Source organism: Mus musculus, chromosome 8, assembly GCF_000001635.26.
Source record: "Mus musculus strain C57BL/6J chromosome 8, GRCm38.p6 C57BL/6J".
Classification (NCBI taxonomy): Eukaryota; Metazoa; Chordata; class Mammalia; order Rodentia; family Muridae; genus Mus; species Mus musculus.
Window position 1 is genome coordinate 50,114,100 of NC_000074.6, and position 21,777 is coordinate 50,135,876.

General features: G+C 38.6%; 1 long non-coding RNA gene across 1 annotated transcript in view; it reads right to left on the reverse strand.

Moving 5' to 3' along the window:
- Nucleotides 1–3,797: 3,797 nt before the first annotated feature.
- Nucleotides 3,798–21,777, reverse strand: part of 1700019L22Rik — a 799,537-nt gene continuing 781,557 nt past the window's right edge. Inside the window, exon 7 of the long non-coding RNA XR_003947392.1 lies at nucleotides 3,798–4,258. This is a non-coding gene — a long non-coding RNA (RIKEN cDNA 1700019L22 gene). The remainder of the gene's footprint in view (nucleotides 4,259–21,777) is intronic.

Sequence of the window (21,777 nt, forward strand, 5' to 3'; positions counted from 1 at the left end):
GGGTAGGGGAGTGGGGGTGGGTGGGTATGGGGGACTTTTGGTATAGCATTGGAAATGTAAATGAGCTAAATACCTAGTAAAAAATTAAAAAAAAAGATTTGAACTGAAAAAAAAGGAAAAGAAAAGAAAGAAAGAAAAGTGACTAATCCTGAATCTGTTACCAGAGAAGGGCTAGTTCTGTGTCAAGCCTGGCCATGATAATCTTTACAGGACTGTAGAAGGCATTAGTACTTTGGACTAGCAAAGCCACAGAATGCAACCCTAGTTACTCCAGAATAAACATGGAAGACTGTAGAACTAAGAACTATGTAGACTATTCAGGCCATGTAAAAGAGGTTTTAGTGGGGAATTAGAAACTGATTTCAAGATCATTTGCATGATACTTTGGCAAACAAAGTGGCTGCTTTTTACCCTTGTCCTAAAAGGGTACCAGAAGAGTTTTGGTCTAATTTTGTTGGCAGAGGAAATTTCAAGATACCCTAATATTGATTCAGGTATTAGCAATCACTCTTGTGCAGGTCTATAATGAGAAATAGCAAGTGTGCAAAATAGAAATACAAAAAAATATAGTTTTAAGAGAAAAGGCACACCAGAAAAGTTTAATGCGGGAGTCCTGTTTGGTGCTGAAAGATAAGAAGAAATGGAATAGATGGAATGGTGCCCTCAGAGTAAAGGCCATCTGGGTAATAAAGCAAAGAGATGCCTATAGAATTATAGAATTGTCTTATTTTAAAAGCTTATGCACATGTGATTCAAGGAGGAAGTAACACAGTGGAACAGCATTGGCTATAAGGTCCTAGCTTTAGTATCATGAAGGATACAGGAGAAGAGAGGTTGTGGAATCTTCCTCTGTTGTGAAGGAAAAAAAAACCCTGAGACAGACATGTGGTAGGGGAATCCCTGAATGGAGGCCATAATTCCTAACTTTATTTTGAAATGTCCCTTATACTCACATATATGAAGTTATCATTCCTCATCAAATAAATTCTCTGTATGGTAAACAGAGATGATTACAGAGAACCTGAACAGGTCCCAATGCAGGAATCAACAAATCTTGTGAAGCCTAGCCCCCAAAGACACATCTGAAGCACAACTCCTTTTCTTAAAGTTCTGGGAATGTCAAGAAAGAAGCAATCAAAGAAGACCAGGAAATCTGCTGTGAAATTGTATATTCTAGAAATGACAGAGCTACATCCATGAAACCTCAATAATATGGCTACCTAAATAAGATTAGCCAATAACAATATCAAAATAAATGATAACACAGAAAGGGGAAATCTCTTGGAGTGCTATCCCCAGACAAACAACTACAGGCATCTAATGACTTTGGAGCAAGGGAGCATTAGCCTTTCCCAGGGGCAAGTCCCTAACCAGTTATTTAATACAAAGTGGTCAGCCCTGATATTTAATACACACAGTCACAGTAAATAGACTCAGCAGGTCATACATACAGTTATAAGTGTATATATTTACAAAGAAACCATTGATTTGAAATGAAAGGAAACATGGGATGTGTTGGAGTTTTTAGAGAGTGGAAAGGAAATATGAGAAATACTGTAAGTATATTCTAATTTAACTTTATTCATCAAAAATCCACATTCAAATCAATATATGAGAAAACCTCACAAAATTGTAGCCCTTCTCCAGGCTGGGAAATGCCCCAGTCAGTAAAATTCCTTATGTGCAAACATGAGAGCATCAGCTTGTATCCCTAGAACCTATATATCATCTCTGTGTGGCAGTGCAGGCTCCCAATCCCAGCATTGAGGCAAGGAAAGTGACAGAGCCAGGAAGATCCCCAGAGATGACTGGCATGCTACACTTGCCAGTTGGCAAGCTTAGAGTTCAAAGAAAGACACTGCTTCCCAAAACAAGGAGGAAGCAATGGAAGAAACCAACTGACTTCAACTTCTGGCTTATGCATGCAGTGCAGCAGCTTCCCATATGACAATATATGAATATCCAATATACACACATGTACAGTGCAAATATATAAACAGTTTTCTTTAAATAGGAGCATTACTTAAAGAACAGAAATAGCATGAAGGCATTTTTTGTTGGTCTTCTTTCTACATGGTACCCCCATATCAAAGGGAGCGTGCCTTTATTCTCTTTTGTATGGGGGGGATAAAAAAAGAAGAATCTCTTTAATGTAGGCATGCCTTCTTAAAAGCCTCCAGATGTCCTTAAGACGTTCCTCTTGAACTTACTTCACTTACCAAAACTCAACTTCAAAGAGCTTACTGAGATCTTTAAGGGTTCCCAGAGGCCTGGTGTGCAGACAATGGCAGAGAAGCAGAACTCAAACTCACCACTTCAGTAATCAGAACTTTATTGCTTCATTTTAATCTTTTACCCATAGTGCTTTAACATCACTATGCACACTTTAGTCATATAGGGAGACAATTTGTACTCACAAAAACAAGATAACCAGTTTGATCAGTAACGCTCAGACAGTTAAATTTTATTTTATTTTCTTCACTATTAGGTCTATCTGATTTCTGATGGTTTTTTTTTTTTTTTTTTTTTTTTTGGTTTGTCAAGACAGGGTTTCTCTGTATAGTTCTGGCTGTCCTGGAACTCACTTTGTAAGCTGGCCTCAAACTCAGAAATCCACCTGCCTCTGTCTCCCAAGTGCTGGGATTAAAGGTGTGTGCCACCATGTCCAGCCTCTGATGTTCTTGATGGACACCAGGGTTCACTAGGAGGCCACATACAATTTCTAGTTTGGATTCCTAAACACTAAAGCCAGGAAGAGGAAAGAAGGCATGAGGACGAAGATGAGAGATGAGAGGAAGAAAGAGAGGAGAGAAGGCATGAAAATTAGTTGCTTGTATCTTGGTAAATCAAATACAAATGACAGAGCAATTGTAACATCTTGGGTGTTTATAGATAGAAATGGAATATGGGTGCAGAGCTCCATAACACTGAAGAATGAGACACAGCTTTGAAAAACACCATCACCTGCCGGGGCCGATGTTCTATCTGTGTCCCTTAGTCATGGGAGCTTGAGAAAGTGAACATCTTGGTTCCATGAATCCTTATTTGTAACATTTTCTTGGAAACATCAGTTGACCCCATAGACTAGTATATTTAAATACTCAACAAATGGCAATAGAAGGTCAGGTCATAGCCAATGCTCTAACATGTCTAGAACCCAGGACTGACTAGATTTCTTCAATCCCTAATCACCCTAGGATCTCTTCTCACAATAACATCAGTAACTTTGAGAACCATCTCCTGAGAGACAGGATTAGATATTTCCTGTCTATGAAGTTTCTGGGAAGAGGACTCAGAATTCTGTAATTCATAAATTTGATGGGACCCAAACCTATGTGTGCACCAGTATAGGAGGGATCACTGCAAAATGTCTTTGTAATATATGCAAATCCATGATAGTGTGATTTAAAATAGTGAGTTGGAAGCTAGTATTTGAAGTTAGAATAAACAAGTACAGAGTAACTATATCCATAAGAAACTGTTTTAAACCTTCCTCTGTGTTTCAACCTGATAAAGTCCTACACACACACACACACACACACACACACACACACACCCATATGTATACACACACACACACACACACACACACACACACACACACACATATATATATATATATTTATATTTATATATATTCTTCCATAATTAGATTAATTCTAATTTTAATTTATATATAATATTCATAAGTGAATGGTTTCAAAGATGTGTATAAATTATAATTATTTTGGTAAAAATGCTACATACATATAGCAATCCTGTACACTATCTGTAATGAATCATTAATCATATTGATGTTGCATGACAAACTTCATTTAATCTTTCTGCTTGAAGCATAGCTTTCCTCTTCAAGGACAAGACTCTTAGATCCCTTTTCTCTCACGCTGTGCTGGAAAAAGCACAGACTCAATGTTCACTGGGTTCTTGTCTTGAAGTTTGGCTCCCTCGTTTACTGGCTGTCTGATGTTAGCAAGTTGCTGGAAGTCTGTGAAGCTCAGCTTCCTACTTGAAGAGCTCTATGAAGATCAAAGGGGAAAACACATCTTCAGAGCCAGGCATATTCTTGCTCTTAATTTATGGTGGTTAGTGCTGTATTCTTATTTGTTTATTCTTTACTTTATTGCCCATGTTAATACTCACCTTAACTTTTGGTCAAAGTCATTCCACTAACAAGGAGTCATAGAACAACCAAAATGTGACCTTGATGTACCATGATGGGCAGAGTTCTTGAATAGTGGTTACTTAGTCAGACTATGACCTACAGATGGCAAAGAAATTTTAGTAGTAATTAAACTTCTCAGTTGGTTGATCTTACTGAATACTGTCAGCTAAGTGTGCCTATGCTAAAGACACAGCTTCTTATAAAGGCAGATAAAGAACAATGGGAAAGTGGGGAGATTCAAAGTATAAGCAGTGACTTGATTCACCATTTCTGGTTTTGAGAATAGGGGAGGCACAATAGAAAGGCTAAAAACTATAGAAATTCAGTCAGAAGGCCATGGCTATAAAAATCAGCAAGAAAACAGTAGACTCAGTTTCTACAACTGCAAGAACTAGCCTTTCCCAGCTGCCACAGTGGATAACTGTTTTCAGGGACAATTGAGATCAGTCAGGCTAGTCAAAATTTTTACTGTTAGCAAGCACAGTGGTGAACAACTTCTGTTCTAGCACTAGGAGACACAAGCAGGAGGAACTTGAGTTTGATGCAAACCTGGGTTCTAGAAAAGAAACTTTAAATCAGGAAACAAAGCACACAAAATATCATGAGTATAGATATGTAAGATCCTAAGAAGACGATTTTGGAGTCTTGATACACAGAACTTGTTCTTATTTTTGGAACAGTAATTCACACTAGCCTGGAGTTGACTGTATAGCCCAGCTTCACCACACACTTGCAGGAATCCATCTTCCTTAGCTTCTTAAGTGTTGGGATTAAAGGTGTGAGCAAGGTTAGACCAGTTAATCAATGGAATTATAAGCTAATAAACAGGAATTACTTTAACTTTCTCAGTGTGGAATGCATTGCACTCTAGGAGAAAACTAGTACAGGCCTGCTTATGATTCTAGTGTGCTCCATGCAACAGCTCCCGTACTTTGCGGTGTTCCATAACTAAATGTATGTGTATAGTATGCCACTCTACTTCCTAGAGTAGAAGTAGCTTTCTGTTCTTGTCTTTTAGGAAAAGCTTCCTCTTAACTATCTGTGGTGATTTCTATTCACGAAGGGGAGCAACATCTAAAATAAATACAATTTTACATTTCTACTTGGGGCCTTAATGTATATGTTATCTTGGATAGTCATATTTTAAGTAATCTGATTCAAAGGCATTCTTTACCCCCTCCAATATGATTTATATACACTTTCTAATACATCTAATCATGTCCAAGTTCATTGCAAGTTCTACATTATTTGTATGATGCAATCTTAAAATTACCATAACTTTCATGTCGTTAAATAGCAATAAAGGAACACATTATTCTAGTTTTGCTTTCAAGTTATTTGTTTTGCTATTGATTTTTTTGGGCATTTGTATCATGCTCACACCTATTTGGATGGTGCTCATGATGTTCTTTGAGACGTAATTGAACATGCTGCTTCCTGAGTTTCCTGAACTTGGAATTCCTTCGCAGCTCGCACCAGCCTGGGTAAAGAAGTATAAAACGATCTGGTGCTAGTGTTTACTTTTGCATGTCTATGCTGGGAAGCTGGGTATCATTATCTTTGTAGGATCTAAGAACTTAAATATGTCCCTTCAGCTAGGCATTGGGAATCTTTATTTACTCTCTAATAGTAACAAAATCACTCCAAATGATCTCTTAAGTATTTTGGTCTCTGAAAATTTAAAATACTATTGAAAGTTTCAAACCATCCTACTTTTAGAAAAAAAAAAAAAAAAAACTCTGTCCCACTTCATTTTTTTGTGAGATAGAAACTGAAATTCTGGAGTCTTGGTCCAGTCCACAGCAGAATGACCGGAGACAAGGTCGTCGGCAAATGCCCTAGATGACAGCCATTCAACGTTTATTCAGGAGACTTCTGTAAATGACTACTGTAAAGCATAGCTATTGAGAATGCGCGGTTTCTACTTCTGAACTGGAGTATACAGAAGATTCTGAATTTGCTTTTGTGATTGAAAGGATAATGCAGCAGTGCCACCTAGTTGCCCAAAAATAATATGCTGTGTATGTATTTGTAAGACGAGTTTTTGTTTGTTTGTTTTTTTGGACTTCTGTGGCTTTTATTTTTGCATGTAAACCACTTGGGTGGGGAGGGGTCTTGATGGTGGGCACCCGAGAGATCACACTGGAGTTCCAAGGGCTCCAGACACGAGCTGGGAAGTCAGGTGACAGAAACAATGATTCAGACCAATCACATGATTGCGAAGCTGGGTCTCCAGCAGGGATTCTGGTGGTCGGGTGTGGATGCCTAAGGAAGCAGTGACATGGGCGGGGCACGCACTGGGCTGTCCTTGAGCAGCCTGGATGACATCAGGGACAGAGGACCTAGCAGCTAGTTTTCTCACCATTGGCACAATCCCCAAATTTATCATAACAAATACTCCTGTAAAGGATACAGTGACGAATTCCCTGTTTTGTCTCAGGGAGAAATGCCTCTTATTGTTTCATTTTTACCGCTCCAAGAGTGTTAGCAAGTTTTACATAGTAATTGTCGGCACTTCACTTTAAGGTTGTTAGTATCTGAATTATTTGAACACATCTTCCATATTAGTATGTATTAGTTACATAGTACTGAATAATACAGAGATTTAAGCTTCACAAAGCTTCATGCTTTCTATTAAAGTTGAAACAGTCTGTAGGATCTTCAGAAGGTAAAAATAATACATTTGCATCACACTGCATGCGCTTTAAATGTAAGTCCTATAAAAAACGTTCATATATGATTAATGGTCTACAGATTTTACAGAGCTGAATTACTAGGCAGAGAGGGAAGGAGTTGGATGTTCCAGCACTAGCAAGCAGTAGAATTTGGCAGCTTTGGCCATGTGGTTCTGGCTTTAGTGCCAAGGGTAGAAGAAAGGGATTATTGAATCTCCCTCCATCACTAAGGAAAACTGCTGAACCCACATGGGGCTGGGGTGTCCCTGTGTGAAGGTGCAGCAAGATTACTGTGTGAAGTTTGAAGGTGAAGCCTGGATTTCCCTGAAGATTCCAAGAGGTCATGGTGCACATAACATTGTGCAAAATGGTACAAGAGTCATGGGATACTTGACATGGAAAGGTGGTCATAGAGAGTGGAACCAACCCAAGACAGACAAGTGTGTTTTAGTCAACCAAGCTGAAATGAATTGGAGAACTGTACAGCATTTTGACATCAGACATGGAGTGTCAGAGACTATCCCGTGAGAAAGTGAGCCCTTCACAATCTCCCTAACAGGCCAAATGGCCTTGTACTAAGAGCTGGTTATCACCCCCCCACTTTCTCCCTATTCCTTTCTTGGCACCTGAGGCTGTAAAAGCTGAATTATAGTCCCCTCTTCTCTATCTCTTCCTGAGTTCCCATGCCATCCAAGGACATGAGTTACGCCTGAGCCCAGCCCGACCCCCAAGGCTGTCAAGGAGGATCGATGTTCCAGAGATAAGATCCAGAGTGCCCGCTGCCTGGCGCCTGACTTCGGCCCCCATGTCAGCAGATGCCCACTTCTTTGTTCTTTGTATAATTCTCCCTCGACCCCTCCCATATTCCCCGCGATGTATGCTTTAAAAAGAAGGCACCTCAGCATAATAAACGAGACCTCGATAGGTACCCTTCCTGGTCTCCTGCTCTTCTTTCTTTAACTCCCATCTCCTTCCAGGTTCGCAGTCCCCCTCGCACCCACGAATAACTGAATCCCGCGGGACGGGATAATGGAGATGCAGTTTGGAGTTTTTTCAGATTTGTTTGTTTGTTTGGTTGGTTGGTTGGTTTTTGGTCTTGCTTTGGTCCAGCGTTTCCTCCTTATGCTCCTGACCCTAAGTTTTGGAACAGTAATGTATCCTGTGCCATTGTATGATGGAAGCATGTGATCTGTTTTTTTTTTATTATTATTATTTTTATTTTCTTTTTTTTCTTCTTTCTTTATTGGGTATTTATTTCATTTACATTTCCAATGCTATGCCAAAAGTCCCCCACACGCTCCCCCACCTACTCCCCTGCCCACCCACTCCCACTTCTTGGCCCTGCCATTGCCCTGTACTGAGGCATATAAAGTTTGCATGACCAATGGGCCTCTCTTTTCACTGATGGCCGACTAGGCCATTTTTTGATTCATATGCAGCTAGAGACATGAGCTGGGGGGGGGGGTGCAGGGAGGGGTATTGGTTAGCTCATATTGTTGTTCCACCTATAGGACTGCAGATCCCTTCAGCTCCTTGGGTACTTTCTCTAGCTACACCATTGGGGGTCCTGTGATCCATCCAATAGCTGACTGTGAGAAGGGTGTTGTTTCCCCAATTTCTTTCTCAGCCTGTTTATCCTTTGTGTAGAGAAAGGCCATTGGCTTGTTTGAGTTAATTTTATATCCAGCTACTTCACTGAAGCTGTTTGTCAGGTTTAGGAGTTCTCTGGTAGAATTTTTAGGGTCACTTATATATACTATTATATCATCTGCAAAAAGTGTTATTTTGACTTCTTCCTTTCCAATTTGTATCCCCTTGATCTCCTTTTGTTGTCTAATTGCTCTGGCTAGGACTTCAAATACTATGTTGTATAGGTATGGAGAAAGTGGGCAGCCTTGTCTAGTCCATGATTTTAGTGGGATTGCTTCCAGCTTGTCACCATTTACTTTGATGTTGGCTACTGGTTTGCTGTAGATTGCTTTTTATCATGTTTTGGTATGGGCCTCGAATTCCTGATCTTTCCAAGACTTTTATCATGAATGGTTGTTGGATTTTGTCAAATGCTTTCTCCACATCTAAGGAAATGATCATGTGGTTTTTTTTTTGTTTTTTTTTTTTTTGTTTGTTTGTTTTTTTGTCTTTTGTCTTTGGTCTGAAGTTCTCTATCTTTGTTGGGTCTTTCTGTGGTTTAGGTATCAGAATAATTGTGGCTTCATAGAATAAATTGGGTAGAGTACCTTCTGCTTCTATAGTTTGTGAAGAACTGGAATTAGACCTTCTTTGAAGGTCTGATAGAACTCTGCACTAAACCCATCTGGTCCTGGGCTTTTTTTGGTTGGGAGACTATTAATGACTGTTTCTATTTCTTTAGGGGATATAGGACTGTTTAGATTATTAACCTGATCCTGATTTAACTTTGGTACCTGGTATTTGTCCAATTCATCCAGGTTTTCCAGTTTTGTTGAGTATAGCCTTTCATAGTAGCCTTATTTATGATAGTCAGAAGCTGGAAAAAAACCCTGATATCCCTCAACAGAGGAATGGATGCAGAAAATATGCTACATGTAAACAATGGAGTACTACTCAGCTACTAAAACAATGACTGCATGAAATGCACAGGCAAATGGATGAAACTTGAAAATATCATCCCGAGTAAGGCAACTCAGTCACAAAAGAAAACACGGAGTAGTCACTCACTGATAAGTGGATAGTATCCCAAAAGTTCAGAATACTCAAGATTCAATTCACAGACCATATGAAGTCCAAGAAGAAGGGAAACCAAAGTCTGGATGCTTCAGTCCTTCTTCGAAGGGGAAAGCACCCAAGGAGCTGAAGGGGTCTGCAACCTTATAGGTGGAACAACAATATGAACTAACCAGTACCCCCAGTACAGGTTGCAGACCCCTTCAGCTCCTTGGGTGTTTTCTCCATTGGGGGCCCTGTGTTCCATCTTATAGATGACTGTGAGCATCCACTTCTGTACTTGCCAGGCACTGGCATATCCTCACACGAGACAGCTATACCAGGGTCCTTTCAGCAAAATCTTGCTGGCATATGCAATAGTGTCTGGGTTTGGTGGCTGATTATGGGATGGATCCCCAAGGAGCGGTAGTCTCTGGCTGGTCCATCCTTTCATCTTAGCTCCAAACTTTGTCTCTGTAACTCCTTCCATAGGTATTTTGTTCCCTATTCTAAAGAGGAATGAAGTATCCACACTTTGGTCTTCCTTCTTCTTGATTTTTTTGTGTTTTGCAAATTGTATCTTGGGTATTCTAAGTTTCTGAGCTAATATCAACTTATCAGTGAGTGCATATCAAGTGACTTCTTTTGTGATTGTGTTACCTCACAAGATGATATCCTCCAGATATATCCATTTGCCCAAGAATTTCATAAATTCAATGTTTTTAATAGCTGAGTAGTACTCCATTGTGTAAATGTACCACATTTTCTGCATCCTTTTCTCTGCTGAGGGACATCTGGATTATTTCCATCTTCTGGCTATTATAAATAAGGCTGCTATGAACATATTGGAGTATGTATCCTTAGTACTTTTTGGAACATCTTCTGGGTATATGCCCAGGAGAGGTATTGCTTGCTCTTCCCATAGTACTACTTCCAATTTTCTGAGGAACCACCAGACTGACTTCCAGAGTGGTTGTACAAGCTGGCAATCCCACCAGCAATGGAGGAGTGTTCCTTTTTCCCCACATCCTCACCAGCATCTTCTGCCACCTGAATTTTTTTGATCTTAGCCATTCTGACTGGTGTGAGGTATAATCTCAGGGTTGTTTTGATTTGCATTTCCCTGATAACTAAGGCTATTGAACATTTTTTCATGTGCTTCTCAGCCATTTTATATTCCTCAGGTGAGAATTCTTTTTTGTTTTTTAGCTTTGTACCCCATTTTTAATGGGGTTCTTTGAATTTCTGGAGTCCAGCTTCTTGAGCTCTTTGTATATATTGGATATTAGTCCCCTATCAGATTTAGGATTGGTAAAAATCCTTTCCCAATCTGTTGGTGGCCTTTTTGTCTTATTGATGGTGTCTTTTGCCTTACAGAAGCTTTGTAATTTTATGAAGTCCCATTTGTCAATTCTTGATCTTAGAGCACAAGCCATTGCTGTTCTAGTCAGGAATTTTCCCACCTGTGCCCATATCTTTGAGGCCTTTTCCCTACTTTCTCCTCTATAAATTTCAGTGTCTCTGGTTTTATGTGGAGTTCTTTGATTCACTTAGACTTGAGCTTTGTACAAGGAGATAAGAATGGATCAAGTCATATTCTTCTACAGGTTAACCACCAGTTGTGCCAGTACCATTTATTGAAAATGTTGTTGTTTCCCACTGGATGGTTTTAGCTCCCTTGTCAAATATCAAGTGACCATAGGTGTGTGACTTTATTTCAAACCAAGACAATATTGTGGATGCTGAGAAGTGCTTGCTGACAGAAGCCTGATATGGCTGTCTCTTGAAAGGCTCTGCTAGAGCCTGACAAATACAGAGGTGGATGCTTTCAGCCAACCATTGGACTGAGTACAAGGGTCCCCAGTGACAAAGTTAGAGAAGGGACTGATGGAGCTGAGGAAGTTTGCAGCCCCATGGGGGGGGGGGGGAGCAGCAGTGTCAATCAGCCAGGACCCACGAATAACCTGGGTACTGGACCACCAACCAGAGTACACATGGAGGAACCCATGGCTCCATGACTTATGACCCATGGCATATGTGGCAGAGGATGGCCTTATTGGACATTAGTAGGATGAGCGGCCCTTGGGTCTAAAAGTGCTTGATACCTTAGTGTTGGCAAATGCCAGGGCAGGAAGACAGGAGTAGGAGAGTGAGGGGGAGCACCCTTATAGAGGCAGAGGGTGGGGAATGTGGGAGGGGGTTTCTGAAGGGGAGACCTGGAAAGGGGATAACATTTGAAATTGAAATGTAAATACAGAATTATCCAATAAAAAGATAAAAATTAGAATATGCAGAGAGAGAGAGAGAGAGAGAGAGAGAGAGAGAGAGAGAGAGAGAGAGAGAGAGGAGAGAAAGAGAGAGAAACCCCTCAGCCCTTCCTTCCTTCCTTCCTTCCTTCCTTCCTTCCTTCCTTCCTTCCTTCCTTCCTTCCTTCCTTTTATTTCTTTTCTCTATAAAACAATGATTCTGTTCTAAGCCCCTTAGATTCAGGTTTTAGATTATTATATCTCTCTTCTTTTCATAAGGTCAATCTATTAGTAAAATTTCTTTGCTGTATTTCTGTTGTCTGAGCCCAGGTCTTTATGACGAGTGGATGAGCCTAGTCAACTATGAATCCCTGAAGTGTGTGCTTTTGTTTCAACTCCAATAACAGGCCATGGCAGTGCTTATTGCTTGCTCCCCAGCCCCAGGTCAGCACTGTCTAAACAGTTACTTTACTGAATCAACCCCATATGTACATATAGTTTCACAATTCCTTATACTTATATTATTCAGTGACTGAAAACTGTAGAATAAGAATATGTAGATATAGAAATATCCTAAATGAAATTTTAGCTCTGAAACTACTGAGAAGTCATCTGGACTTATATTTATAGAATGTTTCTCGCCAGACAGTGGTGGCACATGCCTTTAAGCATTTGGAAGGCAGAGGCAGGTGGATTTCTGAATTCCAGGCCAGTCTGGTCTACAGAGTGAGTTCTAGGACAGCCAGGGCTACACAGAGAAACCCTGTCTTAAAACAAACAAACAAAAAAGTTTCTCAATTTTTAGATTAAATAATTATGAACTTTAGTGCCAAGTAAGAATATGCTTGACCTTGAACAAGATAAACATTTGAAGGGTGGAGTGACATGTATGAATTAAGTTAAATGACCTCTCAGACTCTATGTGTCTTCTCTGTCAGTATCCCACTGATTATCCATGTAACTCAAAACTGCCAGAGTGTACAGAAGACATCTTTGTTGTTCTCTTTTGTTCTTTAAGTTCTCTCTTCATATCTCTTTTATTTTACTTCATACCCACTAATTTATTTAAATGATAATATGTATCCATAGAATTCAAATCTTTCCTTATATATTAAGGACTAAAGCTTAAGTACTTAGAAAACAATTAAAATACATAATCACATTAAATTAAATATGCTTTACTATCACTATTCCTGTCAAGTAGTTAATCTGACAACATTAAAAGAATGCAACAATAATAAAGAAATTCTAAAGGAAAGACAATAAAAGCCTAAGCAGATTAAAAAATAATTTTATAATCTCAAGACACAAAACCTTTGTAAGTAGTGAACATTGTATTTAACAATATGTATAATTTAACATACCCTTTGAATTCATCTTGACAATTCACTTACCTGCTTTTACAACTATACATTTGGAGTTATACCCTGTAGATGAAGGGCAGAGTTCTTCATATGATAATACTAAACTAACTACACTTCATATTACTGCTGCCCTTTTTAGTGTACTTGAAGAACTCTGGAGCAACTGAGTTTAAGAACAAAGGGTCTATTTAAATGAATGGATTCAATGTGCTGCTAATACAAAAAGACAGTTTTCAGAAATGATTAAGTCATTACAGCTCCACCCTCTGACAACACATCAACCAGTTGACAGAGGTTGAAGGGCCACCCTTGTGCCATTTGTCCTTTTTATCTTCTCTCATATAAAAGCACAGTTTTCCCTCTTTGAAAAGATCAAGTTATGGGTTCCATCTATGATGCAGGGAGAAACTAGTCACTAGGTTTAGGATGAATTTCTAGAACAGTGAGAGAGGCATTTCTATTAGTTATAAATTATCCATGGTAAAATATTGTCATAACTGTAAAAAACACACAGAGAGACAGAGAGAGACAGAGAGAGAGAATCTTTTGCAGAGATTGCTTATTAGACATCAAGACTGCTACTTCTTTTGTAGTAAGGTGTAACAACAGATTATAAACAGAAGTCATGAATAACACTTACAATGGTGACCTATTTAAGTAAAAATTTTATATGATCTTCTCTGCCTTCCTTGATCATGTCAAAGCAGGGGTACTTTCAAAATTCAAATGTTGAGTATGACTGAAGAGCAATAGGGAAAGATCCTCTGTCCCAATTTTGTAGAGAAAACTACATTTTCAGGCAGGAAGAGTTGGGGGGAATATGTGGGACAGGTGATTTTTCTATTTTGTGAGGTCACAGGAATTTGCAAATTTATCTTTGCTTGGAGTTATCAATAATGCAAGCAATGTTGCTATCAGTAACTTAAAGTGCCATTGGGAATAAATATTTGACATTATCTTATCAAGAAATTAAATAAGGAGATTGGAAAGATAGAGACCCAGCTTGAGAATGGCAGATATGTGATAAGGCTGTGGGCCATGATCACGTGATAAGAAGAATAAAGACAGCTCCAGCTAAAATTACAGACAAAGTCAGTGATTGTGTATAGGGACTTTTTTCATCTCCTAGCAAAACATTCAAGAGAGAATATTTCGAGACCAGGATCTAAAAGGAAAAGGAAATGATTTCAGAAATGCTTTTAAAAAAGGAGGCTTATGATTTTAAAACTGCAATTGTTTCTTCATAAGGATTGTAAGATTTTTTTTCAATGTTTGTGAAGAGTTGCATCAGAATTTTGACAGGAATTGTTCTGAGACTAAAAACTGATTTTAGGCACAATGGCTGCTTTTACAACATTAATCCAATCAACCCATGACCATGGGAAATCTTTCCATTTTCTTGTATCTTCTTCAATTTCTTTTCCAATCCTTTACAATATTATACAAAACTTTCACTTCCTTTGTTAAATTTATTCCAAGACTCTTTTTTAGACTATACTGAATAGGATTGCTTCCCTGGTTTCTTTCTCAGTATGGTTGCTATTTGTATATGAAGCCTACTAATTTTTCTGGGCTAATTTTTTTTTTGTGTGTGTGTGTGATACTTTGCTGAATGAATTAATCAGCTGTAGGAGAATTCTTTCTAGTAGATTCATCGGGACCTTTTAAGGAGAATCATCTTCTGGAGAAAGATTGATGTTGACATTGTCATTTTTTTCTTTGTATCTCTAGTATTACCCTCAATTGTTACATTGCTTTTAGGAAGACTTCACAAACTATATTCAATGGAAAATGATATTAGTCCATTACCATTCTGACAGGAAGTATAGCAGCATGTAGGCAGGCATGGTGATAAAGAAGCAGAGAGTTCTACATATTGATCTGAAGGCAACAAAAGGATATTGTGTGATACTGGTCATGGGTTTATCATAGGAGACCTCAAAGTCTGCCCCCACAGTGATAGGGTGACACATTTCTTCCAATAATAGTGTCATTCCCTTTGGACCAAGCATTGAAACACATGAGTCTATGGGGATCAAACCTATTCAAACCACCACAATGCTTTAAGTTCTTTTGTTTGTTTGTTTGTTTGTTTAATACACTCTTGGCTGGAGATTAATATATATTGGATTTATTAAGTTGAGATATAGCAACCCGTCAGTATAACTCAAAGAACCCTGAAAAATAAAACTCCTGGAGGCATCTATTCTATAAAAGAAGGCATATTTATCAATTCAATACAATTGAAAAGTCAATATAAGTTCATGTACTCATGTCCCCCTCCAATTTTTGACAAAGATGTAAAACATACATGCTAGACAAAATATATGCAGTTATATCCAGCATAACTGGGACACTCTAGAACCCAGGGACGCAGGATCCCCTGCCCATTCATAGGCACACGTTCCTTCTGATATGCACCTTTGCCTTAAGTGGATCTAGGGCTCTGGCTCCCCACCCACTCCTACAACAACAGGAGGAAGTTTGACTCCTAGGAGCTCTGACACTCTCATGATCATAGGAGCTCTGACAAACCCAGGATCACAGGATCTCAGTGTCACAGAGTGGATCCAGGGCTCTGGCTCCCTAAAAACTTCTACAATACCCAGAAGAAACTTGACTCTCAGGAGCTCTGACACATCCAGGATCACAGAATCACAAGATCACAAGATCACAGGATCAAAGGAGCTCAGACCCACCAAGATCTCAGGATATCGGAGGGAGCTTGACTCCCAGGAGTTCTGCCACACCCAAGACTTTAGGATCACAGGATCACAGAGTTAGACTCCCAGGAGCTCTGACACAACCAGGCTCATTGGAGGGACAGTTTCCAGTCAGAGACGGCAAGGGCAGTTAGCACTAGAGATAATTAGATGGCAAGAGGCAAGTGCAAGAACAAAAGCAACAGAATCCAATGCTACTTGGCAACATCATTACCCAGTTCTCCCACCAGAACAAGCCCTGGACACCACAAAATATCTGAAAAGCAAGATTCACATCTAACATCCCACCACATGAATATGATAGGTAACTTCAAGAAGGACATAAATAACTCCCTTAAAGAAATACAGGAGAGCACAGGTAAAGAAGTAGAAACCCTTAGAGATGAAACATATAAGTCTCTTAAAGAAATACAGGAAAACACAATCAAACAGATGAAGGAATTGAACAAAACCATGCAGGATCTAAAAATGGAAATAGAAACATTAAAGAAAACTCAAAGGGAGACAACCCTGGAGATGTAAAACCTAGGAAAGAGATCAGGAGTCATAGATGCAAGCACCACTAACAGAATACAAGAGATGGAAAAGAGAATCTTAGGCATATAAGATACCATAGAAGACATTGACACAATAGTCAAAGAAAATATAAAAAGCAAAATTATCCTAACTCAAACATTCAAGAAATCCAGGACACAATGAAAAAGACTAACCTAAGAATAATAGGTGTAGAAGAGTGTGAAGACTCCCAATTCAAAGGGTCAGTAAACATCTTTAACAAAATCATAGAAGAAAACTTCCCTGACATAAAAAAGAGATGTCCATAAACATACAGGAATCTTACTGAACACCAAACAAATTGGTCCAGAGAAGAAATTCCTCCCATCACATAATAATCAAAACACCAAATTCACAGAACAAAGAAAGAATATTAAAAGCTGTAAGGGAAAAAAATAAAAACATATGAAGACAGTCCTATCAGAATTACACCAGACTTCTCAACAGAGACTCTAAACATGAGAAGATTTTGGGCAGATGTCATACAGACCCTAAGAGAATATAAATGCCAGCCAAACCTACTACAGCCAGCAAAACTCTCACTTACCATAGATGGAGAAACCAATATATTCCATGACAAAACAAAAGTTAAACAATGTCTTTCCACCAATCCAGCCCTACAGAGCATAATAGAAGGAAAACTCCAAAATAAGGAGGAAAACTAGACCTAAGAAAAGGTAACAATTTGATCTTCTCATAAGAAACTCCAAAGAAGAGAACCCCACAAACATAATTCCACCTTTAACAACAATAATAACAGGAGGCAACAAAAATTGGTCCTTAATATCTCTCAACATCAGTGGACTCAACTTCCCAATAAAAACACATAGACTACCACACTGGATATGTAAACAAGACCCAGCATTTTGCTGCATACAGGAAACACCCCTCAATGACAAAGAAAGACATGGTCTCAAAGAAAATACTTGAGAATTTTTAAAGAAAGACCACTAATTACTAAGGACTTTGTTACTGATACATAGATAATGCCTATGATGATCCATCCATAGTAGATCAATCCTACAACCCCAGTACTTGGAAAACTAAGGAAAATAAATTGCCATAAATTTAAGGCTACCCAGAAATGTATACAGTGATTTTGTGGCTAGCATGGGCTACAATGGGGTATCTTTTAAAAAATACAACCCAAAATAAATGAAATCATTGATGTAACAGGGAGATCTCTTTGCTCTCTAAATGATTCATAAGTGAATGAACCACAAGCCTATGCTACAAATAGCCTGTGACAATTTGAATTTAAACTAATTTTGAAGACCTCTGGAATGAAGATGAAAGGAGAACCCTGAGAGGGGGACTTAGTTTTCAACAGATTTTCCTATGAAGATTAACAATAAAGACAAAGACTCAGGAGTTATATAGATGATTCCAGAGAATGTTACATCAAGGTTTAATCAATACCTCCACTTACAGAGGTCAGAAGGAACCCTCTGTGATATCAGGGCTTTCAGCATTGCATTGAGTGAGGGGAATTCTTTGTTTCTACAACTGTTGGTGTAGTTTTCCTTATTTTTGGATGGGGATCATGTCTTCTCTTATATTTTCATCCCACTTTTTCCTGCCATTATGCCCAACCAGAAGAGACTAAGAACTTGTTTTACTCTTTCAAAAGTATCTGCAATTTAAATGTCTAGAGGCCAAGTTGATAGAAGTATTAAGTTCAACATAGGAGACCCTTAATTTCACTAGATAATATTCCAGAAATTGAGAATAAAACTAGGTTCATTCTCTTAGACACTTTAAAATATCTCTAGTTACTTAAAATGGCAAATAAATATAAAGCTGTAAAAAAGAGTTATTAGTTAAATATTAGTTGAAAATATTTTGAATGACTTTTAGTTGACTCCAAAATATTCAATATCCTAGAATATAAAGATCCAGCAAGAAAAATGGCACATCTTCTCTCTCATTGAGGGCTCCTAGCTCCAGATACTTATATATCAACTCTCATCAAGAAATGTTCTCTTTGCCATACATGGGAATTACTACACAATGACACATCAATTCACAATACAGAGCTGTGGAGCCCAGAGGCAATGGATACGTCCATGAAACAATCCAGCTTAAAGGACAAAGAGAAGACAAAAAGATGAGAAGAGCTAGAGGTTCATAGTAGTTCCTGTGAGACTGTATCTCCTTACTAATGTCTGGACATCCACAAAGTCTCATTAACATGATTACTCAAATGTGACCCAAACAAGGAAGACACCCACGGACATGACAAAGTGGATGCAGAGAAAAGCCCATGAAGCCTCAACCCTACCAAAAGGGCTACAGGCATCTGAGGAAAGCTGAAGGCAGCAGCGGTGGTCTGTCTCAGAGAAGAACATACCAATTGGCTCTCTAGTGCCAGAGGGTCAGCCCTGAAAATATACATGCAGGTAACATTACAGACTGAACAGGTTAAATGTAGAAATACATGTTTATTAAACATAGACATATGTTTATATACATATACACATACACACATACATGTATATGATAACAAATAGTTTAAAGAAGCTGTGAATTTGGAAAAGAATGGTGATGGGTAAATGGCAGATGTGGAAGGAGAAAAGGGAAGCAAGCAATGTTATGATTATGCTATAAGCGCAATAGTAATAATAATTTATACAAAGCTATTATTACTATAAGTTATTACTCTGAAGCTTCAAAATTTATTTTCTGAAATTATTTTAAAAAAAAAAATACAAGATCTTCTCATGAGCAACAGCAATGAAATTGTGGAGAAGGCATTGGGCCAGAGAGTAAGAGTTGAGCATCTTTCCCTAGTTTCTAATGACTGGTATTGCCATCTTGTGATTTCTGTATTACATACAGAAGTTTGTATACAGTATTAGGTCAAATTTGTAAAAGCAATTATATTGCCTTAAAAAAATATTTGTATAGTGAAATTTTATCTTTCCTCTTGCTATTTGCTGATTTTCACAGGTTGGAAGGGTGTGAGTTTTTGCTGTTGTTTTATTTGCTGTTGTTGTTTTTTTTGTTGTTTTGTTTTTGATATTAATGAAACAGATTATGGCATGACAAAATGGACACAATTAACTGATTACTCAGACATAATAGCAGAGCTTACTAGGTGACTTAAATTCTGAGTCCCCACACAAATATATTAAAAATACAAATCTGTTAATAGGAAAGGCTTAATGATTTACATAATTATGTGTAAAATGGGACAAAACTTGAATGGTGTCTGTGTGTGTATGTGTGTGTGTGTGTGTGTGTGTGTGTGAGAGAGAGAGAGAGAAACAGAGAGAGAGAGACAGAGAGAAAGAGAGAGAGACAGAGAGAGAAAGAAAAAGAGAGAGAGACAGAGAGAAAGAAAAAGAGAGAGAGAGAGAGAGAGAGAGAGAGAGAGAGAGAGAGAGAGAGAGAGAGAGATGTGATTGTGTGTGTGCATGCCTGAGGGTGTATGTGCATGTACGTGTGTGCTTGTGTGTGTGCCTGTGTATATGTATGTGTACATGTGTGTGTATGCATTTGCATATGTGTGCATGTGTATGCGTGTGTGTGTGTGTGTGTGTGTGTGTGTGTGTGTGTGTGTAACTCTTAGGAATGTTCACATGTGCCAAGAACCAAAAGAGGAGAACCAAGAACAGCATTGTTGAGTCAGTTCTCTCCTTCCCCATTTACATGTGTTCTTGGCAGATAACTGAGGTTCTCAGCCTTCCACACCACAGCTTCCATGCCCTTTCTTATTTGTTTACTTATATGTACTTATTCATGCAAGGTATGCTTCTATCAGGAACAGCACTAACAGGAGATGGTCAGAATGAAGGTTATACATGCCTATTGTAAATTCTGCTACTGCCTTAAAAACACTTTCTGAAAAAACAGTTTGTTTTTAAGCAAATAGAGCAAGTCAACAAGAGCGTGTCCATTCTCTCTTTACTTATTCTATCCCACATCTATAGTTTTGCATTTGCTTCAAATGAAAACATGTGATTTGTATCTTTATCATCATAGCAATATATTATCAGCAAATAAAATCTGTCACTTTGATGTTTTATTTACTGTATTCCTACACTTTTGCTTTTTGTGGTAAATTGATTATTTTGTCGATAATGTTACAAACAATACTAAAGTTAATTTCATATTTCCCTAGTGATAGAAGTGTTGGCTAAAGCTGCTTTTAAAAATCAAACTTCATTTAAATTGTGATGATGTACATGATACATCTAAATACCCAGGCTTTAAATAAGAAAATACCACAACTAAAATGAAGGAATGATGATTGCCAGTTCTTGGATCTAGTATTTTTTTCACAACCCTTAAATGTGAAAAGAAAACAAAAAAAATCACATGAATGTAATTTTAAATATGATCTCCTGAGTCCGGGCTAGCCTTAGGCTTTCTATGTATCTAAGTATGGTCTTGAGTGTGTGGGATTATTCTGTGTGCTTGGATTTTGGGGAAACTATATCAGCTACACAAATTACTTAAATAAGAAAATACAACCAACGATTTCTAGGGTTACATAAAACTAACATCAGGTAAGAGAAAATATAATGGATAAATTTCAAAGTAAGATTTCAGTTTGAACACAATCTCCGATGGTGTAGAAATGAAGAACCTTCACCAAAAAAAGAAAGAAAACCCACACGTGTGTTGAAAACTAGGTCAGCAGCTGGTGGCCCTCTTGAGGTACATGAATCATGAGGACAGTAACTAGTTCCGATCCGAATGGATTATTAGGAGTTGACATAGTGTTGACTCAGCCTACTACTGTGCCAAGTGCATAGTTGTCTGAATTCTGCAAGTATCCCCTTTGTCTTATGGCAGGTTTGCTCCCTGTTACACTTCTTTCTGCCGCTGGAGTTCCTCAGGTGGGGGCCTTATTCATTCTTTTGTCTTGCCCTTCTCATTCAGCCATGCGACCCTCTAAAATCTGCATATTGATAACTTTTTTATTAGATATTTTCTTTATATACATTTCAAATTTCAAATGCTACCCCGAAAGTTCCCTACACCCTCCCCTGCCCTGCTCCCCTACCCACCCACTCCCAATTCTTGGCCCTGGCATTCCCCTGTACTGGGGCATATAAAGTTTGCAAGACCAAGGGGCCTCTCTTCCCAGTGATGGCTGACTAGGCCATCTTCTGCTACATATGTAGTTAGAGACATGAGCTCTGGGGGTACTGGTTAGTTCATATTGTTGTTCCACCTATAAGGTTGCAGACCCCTTCAGCTCCTTGGGTGTTTTCTCCATTGGGGGCCCTGTGTTCCATCTTATAGATGACTGTGAGCATCCACTTCTGTATTTGCCAGGCACTGGCATAGCCTTATACAAGACAGCTATACCAGGGTCCCTTCAGCAAAATCTTGCTGGCATATGCAATAGTGTCTTGGTTT